This window comes from Glycine soja, chromosome 16 (genome assembly GCF_004193775.1).
Source record: "Glycine soja cultivar W05 chromosome 16, ASM419377v2, whole genome shotgun sequence".
NCBI classification, from domain to species: Eukaryota; Viridiplantae; Streptophyta; class Magnoliopsida; order Fabales; family Fabaceae; genus Glycine; species Glycine soja.
In genome coordinates this window covers 704,408-714,384 of record NC_041017.1, presented here as the reverse complement: position 1 = coordinate 714,384, position 9,977 = coordinate 704,408, and positions in this window count along the sequence as shown.

Below are 9,977 nucleotides of genomic sequence, written 5' to 3'. Positions count from 1 at the left end.
TGTTCAATTAATAATGCGGAAGACACAAGTTTGATTCTATAGGTCCATCCGTAGGCCCATACGGATTGGCAATCCATATCAAGCTTACAAAAGGGTAAAATTGGAATTGCACATCTTCTGCTGGGTGGTGTACCAGCAAAACACTAGGTGTCCCTAGCAATTCCTTCCAAGTTTTTGGACCTCCAATAACCTGAGAAGTCCAGGTCCCAATAAAAGAAATGTCCAATGGACAGACATTTGGGTCTGTTTCCCATGTTGACTTCATTAAGGTAGGTTTTGTTTGAGTAAAATATCTAATAAAAATTTATAGGATAAGAACACAAAAAGGTAAAATAAATTAAGTTTTTTTATAAGTTAAGATTAATTTATAGAAACTCACTTCTCTAAAAGATGATTTTAACTTAACAAGAGCCAAAAACCAAAACAAACTACAAAAGAGTATATTGTTTTTTGGATTTTTGGGATTAATTTTGTGGTTTAACTTTTTGGTTCAGATCTAAATGGCTAAAATAAACTGAGCCTTTTATGTTTTAAAGTTGAATTTAGTTTTTTATGTTTTTAAGGAAATTCAAAATGGTCATTCTAAAACAATAATTTTTATTTATTTTGGAAGGTAATTTTAAACTCTTTTTTAACTAATTTGAGACGTAAAATTTGTTGCACTATATTTACTTACATGGTAATTATGGAAGCCGAAAATATTCATATAAAAAGGGACCAACACATGGTGAAAAATGAGTGTTAGGATAAAAAAAAAAAAGAATGTTACATTAGATTTTTTCAATTTTTTGATTGGTTGTTGAATTCACTTTTCACATAATTTTTAAGATATTTATCATTTTTTTTCATTCAAATGTCAATTGAATTCAATAGATTTCATATTCATGGTAACATGGAAATGAGACAAGCTTTACGTCTTGAATCAATCACAATAGGATCTAAAATTATTTTTCAAAATTAAAAATGATCATTGTTTCAAAAATACTATTTTGATTCACTTCAAAAACATAAAAGATTAAATTAAATTATTTAAAACTTAAAAGGACCAAATTGAATATAGTCTAAAATATAAAGTAATAAGAGTATATTTTAGGCGTATTAGACAGTAAAGTATTTGGGTTTTTTCAAATCTTGTTATTTACTTTGTCCGTAGCTTTAGACTTCGGCTGTTGTTTGAATTGCTGTCTCTTTTTGTACTGTTGGGCCACTTCTTAGGTGTCTATTGTTATTTTTGGGCTTTTGTAGCCCGTTCCTTAATTATATGAAGTCCAAAAACAAAAAAGAGACATAGCATACACTGGGCACGCTAACTTATTAAGAACCCATTGATTCTAGTTTTTTTTATATAAAAATAATAGTTTGTTTTAAAACTTGTATGAAAAGTAGAAATTATATTTTGTTGGTTATAATTAGAAAAAAATTATTTTATTTTATTTTATTTTAAAACATATATTTTAGAAACTATGAAATTTTTTAAAAAATTGTATTTTGTTTGGTTATAATATTATCTTTTTTAGAAAATACTTCAAAAAAGGCTCTCAAGATAATTATAAATCTGTTTTCTTTTCTTTTTCAAATTTATATTTTTTAAAAAAACTTTAAAAAATTATACTTTTTTTGTAAAAAAAACTTAAACAAATATATGAAAATTTTTAAAAGTGACTTTCTTCAAAAAGAAATTATAAAATGAAACTAGCAGCCTCTGAAATTAGTTATATGGTGTTGCTTGGTTTATTAAGGTTTTTCCCCCTCTCAAAAAATAAATTAAAGGTTTTTCCCTATTTAAAATCGCCTTTGAACTTCGGCTTTGAGCCATTAATGCACACCCCCATATGTCAAAAAGAAGAAGAAAAAGAAAGTAAGAAAAAAAATAAAAACAAAACAAAACTGATTTGTGCAATGAACTTGTGAAGTTTAATTTCTCAACAGATGCATAACCTATTATGGAGAACCAATATATAATGCAAAACTGCAAATCGATTTTAATACTTCAAACTTCAAAGATTGACATGACAACCCATTAACTAGATTTCGTGCCGCCCGGATTTATAAAACATGTAACATTTTTGTGTTATTAATAATTCACAGTTTATTTATATTAATATTCTATTAAATAGATTGATGTTATCCACATTAGCGTATATTTTAATAAATAGAATATTTAAACTTACTTAAAAAATGTCATTCAAACACAAAACTATTCTAATAAACAGGCGTATACAGGATAATACCTAGTTACATAGTGAAAGAAGATTGGCACTATGAAATTCTGTACCATGACCCTCCAATGTTGCACAAGCCATAAAAAAAATGTTAGTTAGCACTTCTTTAGAAGACAAAAATATTGAAAAAATAACAAAAAGGCAATGGAATCAGACACAAGTGCTACAGATGGATGAAAAATAATATTACCACTAAATAAAGATTTGGTTTCCTTTGAAAAAATCCCCACACGTCCTAAATCAGGTTTTATGTCACAAATTTATAGAACAGAAAATTTCAAATGCAAGGCCATATCAAGTATTTGCAACAATAAGCTGCAAACGTCCTGTGTTTCTAGAGAGACCTTTAGTTTGTTGGTTACACAGAACTCTAGAGTAATGACAATAGCATGATCCTGCACCCAAAAGAAAATAAGGCTCAGACAGACATCCAATTATTTGCTTCTTGGATTCAGGCATCCCATAACAAATCATTTTTGGCATAAACCAAGCCTTAAACACACCCGTAAATCAAACCATTGACAGAATTTCAAATGTTTCTAAATTTGGGCTTATTACAAACTAATTTGGAAGGTGCAAATAATATCAACTGGGAGGTGGCTATTTTGAAAAGAAAGACTAAACTATTGAAACTTCCAGCATCAAAGGAAAGGCACTTGGTTTTGGTAGGGATGTTGAACCTGTCCAGAGTTAACCAGAGATGCATTTGTCACTCAAAGTTCTGAAGAAAAAGATTAAGGTTGAGAAAATTTGATGGCAAGTTAGTAGTTTTTACCTGAAGAAATGAAGTTATGTAGTTAGAACTGTTTTCTTTTGTTTGCCTGTTGTCTTTCGATTAACAAATATTTTGATGATGATTTAGACTCATGTACCTGATCATGTTAAGTTAGATTTTAATTTATGTTGTTTAAGCTGTGATTGCAGACTTAACAGCCTCAACCATAGGCAAATGCTAAACATGGAAACACTAAACGTGCCGTTGCAAATTGATTAGAATACAAAATGATTTGTGCAAATCACACATGTAAAGTTATTTGGAAAAAATAATATAATAGTTATAACCAGATTTGAATGTGTATATCTCTTTGAATGTTTTTGTAAGAGACAATGTAATTATAAATTCTAAATTTATAATAAAATGTAAAATTAGTTTTTCTTAAATTGTATCATATAATAATTTCAGTTTGTGATAGTCTATAATAAATCAGTATGCTTGTGTTTTGAAGAGGCTCTAATACTAGTATTTATATTTATTAAAAAATTAACATTGTCAAATAAGTTCTGAAAATAATGTCAATGTAACAATCAACTTTTTTGGAAGGTATTATATAACAATCATACTAAAAGAACTTTAGAACTATACATTGAAATAGATAGATTTTTTTTTTTTTTTTTTGCATTACATCAAAATAATCATACAATGATAATTAATATAACTATTTATATTATTCAAAGAATTATTTAATGTTATTTTAAGGATCAATTTAATATAAAAAAGTAAAGTTAAATGACTAATTTGATATAACATGTATGTTTACAAAAACAATATAGTGTGTTTATAAGTAGATGAAAAATACAGTAGTCACTTATATAATTTAATGATGAAATGAATATAACTGAAGTATCATTTAGAATGAGAAAAGATATCATAATTTAAAATTCTGGTGTCATCCTTTGAAAAGTTAAAGAAACAACAAAATTACAAATATTAGTTAAAGACAATACTACTTAACTATACTAAATAATTAAAACAATACTTTAATCCTAGTATATGTTTAGTTATTAGCATATGTTATATTTTCGATCGCGAACTCATACAATAATCTATTGACGTACTGTTTTTATGATAAGACTCATCTATAACGTGGATTAATAAAAAAAAAAAATACTCATCGATCTGTAACGAGATTATTTGTATAAATTATGAATGTAAAAGTGCATCTACAATTTATCAGATCTACTTTAAACTTGAAACTATACAAATGATCTTAATTTACTAAAGTTTAATCATAAATAATCTCCAAAAAAAAATAATCACAAATACATGATTACTTCTGCATTTTACAATAAACTTGCATTGTACAATTTTTCTTTCGGCCGCTTGATAAAATACCGGGACCAGTTCTGCAGACCACGCACGTTTAATTAATGCAAGTTCTTAATTACAAGGTTCTAGCAACGACATAAAAATGAACCTGCGTAACCCGTTACGACTTAAGAAGAAGTAACCTTTAGAAATCAAATAGGAACATGATTTGTCAAAGTTTTTTTTTTCTTGAGAGGGATTTGTCAAAGTTTTAAGCGCAGCTGTCCATTACTTTGTCTTTAACTGGTGCTAGTTTACACTTGCACAAATTATAAAGAGTGGTGGAACACTCAACACAACAGTCACCATCTTCTTCGATCAACTAATAGTAATAATAATAAGTGCATGCGTAGCGTGAGTGCAAAGTGTAACGTTCACCGTGTCACACACCCTTGTGTATGGCTTGCACGTTTTTGTTAAGGCTCCCTTCCTCCTGAAGCAAAACACATAATAATTACCTATAATAATAATAAAAAGAATACTAAAACAATTTAAATCATTACATCTTAACTTTTCAATTGTGAGGAATATTCAGTTTTTTTACCTATTTAAACCTTTTCTTTCCATAAAATTCTTAAACTACACACCACTTTGAGGTTATATCTTAAAATGCATGAGTTTTAAGTTTTATTGAGAAGTCGGGATTTGTCATCCCGACTTTTGAAGGGTGATTTTTTTTAATTTAAATTTTATTTTATTTTTAAATTTATGTTTTAATTTAAATATTATAACATATAAAAAATATTTTTAATTGATTTTAAAAATAATTTTTATTTGTTTAAGAAAATGATGTTATTAATTTATACAAGACTTAGTTAATAATATACTTTGTTTGATAATATTTAATTTATACAAAACTTCTTTTTAGTTAACATTTTAATTTTTTTTTAAATCTAACTTTTTTTAATATTATTTTTGTATTAGTAAAAAAATTAAAACTTGTATTATTATTTTACTGAATATAATTTTAAATTTTTTTTTGAAAAATGATAATACTTTTTGTTTAATAATTTATTTATAAAAAAACATTACGTTATATTATAAATAAAATATTTAAACAATAATATTTGTCTAAGAATAGATAAATGACATACTCAACCTACTTCAATCCACGATCACTCTTACTCATGATGATAAGTGGAAGATATCATGACAAGACGATTTTTTGGATTACTCCTTCACTGAAACAAATCTCTTAATAAGATTTCAAATTACTTTGAGATGTAGTATGGAAAAACTCAAGGATGTCATTAAGCAAGTTGCACATATAGGGTTTCCTTCTTATGGAATTCATGAATCAAAGTTGGTCAAACAATTATTTTTTCGACGACCAGATTATACAAAATATTCAAAAAAATTAATTGAGTATCAAATAATAGAGTTGATAACCAATAAAGAAGTGTTAAAGATGTTAATAGAATTTAACTACTGACAACGTTTTTGTCCAATATAAATTTTAACTATTTTTAACAAATTAATAATTCAACTATTGAAAGAAGACATGTTCGTTGTATAACACCTTTTAAACTAAGATTACTTTTGTCATTTTCATGAAATTATTATTGTTATTACATTGCGTTATTGTTATTTTATTATGTTATGTTCGTTATGTTTCAAATTCATTTTATTATTTTCAATTGTTATTTGAGAGTTTTAGTTTCTTCAAAAGTCTTATATAAATTAAATATTATCAAAGTCTATTATTAACTAAGTCTTCTATAAATTAAATAATATAAGAAAAATAATTATACTTAATAACATCATTTTCTTAAACAAATAAAAATTATTTTTAAAAACAATTAATTTTTTTATATAATATGATATTTAAGATATTTTTAATAATTTAAATTAAAGTATAAATATAAAAAGAAAAACAAAATTTAAATTAAAAAGAAAACATCATTCAAAAGTCGGGTGGCAAATCTTGACTTTTCAATGAAGCTTAAAACTCATGCATTTTGAGATATAACCTGCAAAGTGATGTAGTATAAAAAATTTATGGGAAGAGAAAGTCGAGATCCTAAAAAAAAAACTCGGAATATTCTGGATCCAACCAAATTAAGGACCTAATCTACAGTACGTATATATTTGGGAAAAAATTAAGTTAACACACCCTAAGAGAGAGTTATAAATTTGGCATAGAACTCTTGATGTTATTTTGTTCTCATAAAACGTCTAATTTTGTCATTTAGCGGTGCGTTTGACCATGAAAAAACGTACGGGAAATTTCTGATCTTGTAGTTAGAAGAGAAGAGGGTGAGTAGTGGGCATTGCAAAGAAGATTCAATTAAGGCAATGCCGTCAGTGAAGACCACGTGTCCACCACCAAACTTAATCTAACATAAAAAAACACACACTTGCCCACTTGGGTGCCTAAGCTTGGTTTTAGTTAAACAAAACAAACCCAAGTGGTCCTCTCAATCTCATCACTATTCACAACACATCTTCTCCACGCAACACTTTCCTTCTACACCAACCAATTTCCACTATTGCCCCTCCTCTGCATATAACTATCAAATGGGAATTCAATTCTAATACATAAGGTTAATATTCAAATTTTAATCTTTTATATAAAAACTAAATATTGAGACTATAATTCATCGCATCTGCGCTTATATAACCATATTTCTCTATTACTCATACTTTATTCCATAAATAAAATCATGTAAGTTTATGCAAACCACTTGGTGAAATTACTAACGACAAATCAGACTTTATTGTTGCATTATACTACGTTTCTAGAATGTATATTGTACAAGTAAGTAATAACGCGTCGGTGAATTATGTATTACACATTTTTTAATCAGATATTTTCTCAAATAAAATTATTAAAGTAGCTAGCGTATTGACTTTATAGTGATTGTTACGTGCAACCTTTTTCCAGGGTGAAGATTTACAAATTTGAATCGCGTAATATTAAAAGTAAAATTTACTTAAAGTTGTACAGTTTATTATGGTCAAGAAGTGTTAATATAAACATATACACAAATATTTATATATAAATATGCAATTATTAAAAGTTTTAACACGTTATTTAGTTTTCATGGTCATTGATAATATTTACCCCAAAATCAACAAATTTAAAATCGTCAATGGTATCTGGATAATAGTAAAATTTTAATTGTGAGCTTGTCCCTATTAGAGAGGCCTTTTAACATTAGCCTTCACTGTGAGCATCTAGACAAATCTTACACTTGCACTAACTAACTTTCAACTTATAGCCACTAGCCCCTTTCATTGTTATCATGGTGGTACGTTATATTTCCCCATGTGTGATAAACAAGTCAACCACTACTCCATTCTCTTAAGCCCATGAAATTATTAACTAGTATGCATGAGATCAAATAATGTTTTTGAAAAAAATAAATCATTTGAATACTATCTTTTAAGTTTTAAGTTTGTAAATTGTTGTATCTTTCAGAAAATCATTGGATGTGCCTAATTGAAACATTATTGTTGATTATAAGATTTTTAATTTTTCCCATCGCATACTTCCTCCGTCTTGATTTTTTCAAATTTTTTTTTTTTATAAGACCCTTTCATAATTTTTCGATATACTAATTATTATTTTTTACCTATAATATATACTTTTACTTAATTATTTTCTCTCACAATATTAATAAAAATCAATAAAGAGAGATAAAAAACAATAATTTCAAAATTATAATATTATTAATTAACAAATTCAATATCATTAATTAAATTAATTATATTTTTTAAGTAGCATAAATTAGTTCATCTAGAAGAAGATTCCTAAAGACTTTATGAGATAAATAAACTACAGTATATGAGATATCCAAGAAAGTTGAAAAATAGTTGTCCGGAGGAGACAAACAAATCGTTTAAACTATGATATTGCTACTATAATTTATTTTTCCGACATTTTCATTTTGACGTCTTATGTCTGAATCATTGTTATAGTAGCAACTAGGATGCGTAAGATGTTTTGTTGATTATTGCCTCTTAATACCTCACTCTTTATTTGCTGATAGTTTGACGGATTGACACACACCAAAAGTCAACAGATGGAGATCCAATCATGCAAGTTATATATATATATATATATATATATATATATATATATATATATATATATATATATATATATATATATATATATTACACATTGCACATTGTACATGAGGAATTTCTTTTATTTTTTATATATTAAAAGAGAGGAAGGAAATCTAGTTTGAAGAAAAGTAAGCATTCAAATTATTTGTAAGTTTTAAATCAGCATCAATTAAGCTACAAATATGGTGGACACATATACTAGGAACTTGTTGAATCACATAAAAAAAATATTAAGCACGAAAAAGTTGAAAACGTGAAAATGTACCAAATTTTCCTAAATAGTATAAAAATTTATGTACATATAAAAAAAATATATTTCTGTAACTATTTTATTTTTATAGATTAGGATTGGCACTGTTATATGTAATTAAACAATTAAAGACTAGGAGAAAGAGGATAAGTACGAACATATAAAAAATATTATATAAGGAACTTGGGTGCTAGAAGATAAGAAAGTTGCAATTGATTGGATGTATGTATTATCAATTGCGTAATCCATTCTATTGACTTGAAATTGTCCCCACTTGCACCTTCTTGCGATCATTTTATTTTCCAATGCCAACAATAATATTTTTTTTTTCATTTTATCACACCCAACAATAACATTTTATATTTATTCCTTTCTTGGATCGCAATATGTTTTCACAATTGCACGTGATTGAATACAACCAGAACCATTATTTAATTGGCGATTTAAAGTTAGGATCCATCTATTGCACAGATAAGCAGATTAATTGCCGCTTGTTGTATTTGAATATAGATAAAAATATGTGTTACATTATTTAGCACATATTAATTATTTTTAAATTATGTGTATTACAAATAAAATAGTAATAGAAAAAAAAAATACTCCAAACAGGGAAATGCTTCATTTCTAAGAGGACATTTGTTTCAATGTTAATATTGTATTTTCAGGAATAATTTTTTTTAAGAATATTGTATAAAAGCTAGTATCTTATGAACATGTTGTTCGATATTTAATAATTTTAAAAAATTAAAATAATTTAAAAATTTAAAAATAAAAAATAAGTATACGAGAATGAACTAAAGATAAAAGTAATGGTAATTCTATTTCCATGAAAATATAAGTATCCATATTTTATCATTTTTTAAATCATAGAAATAAGACACAAACATAAATATTTTTCATTCTTAAAAATCAACAGTACCTATTTTTTTCCCTCAAAACTTGAACAAAAATAAAAATGTGATATTATTCTCAAATTTGACTTTTGCATGAACAATTTTTTATAGTGGTATTTTAGAACAAACACAATCTAAACACAAATTCAAAGATACATTTTTCTCAAGATTAAGAATTTTCGTAGCGAGGGAATTTAGGTTTAGAAAAAAGATATACATACACATTAACTTTTTGAGAGACGGATCTGCTAATAATTTTTTTGAAAAATCGAAGTGATGATGCGGATTTAATGAGTAAATACATAATTTTCTCTCTTAACAAAAATATTCCTCCGTCTAAAAACTAAAAATTAATTTTTAAGTGATTAAGATTTATTTAAGGGATTAACGGTTTTCAATATGTTCCTCCGTCCTTAATTATAAAATTATTTTAACCAATTTACGCTTCTTAA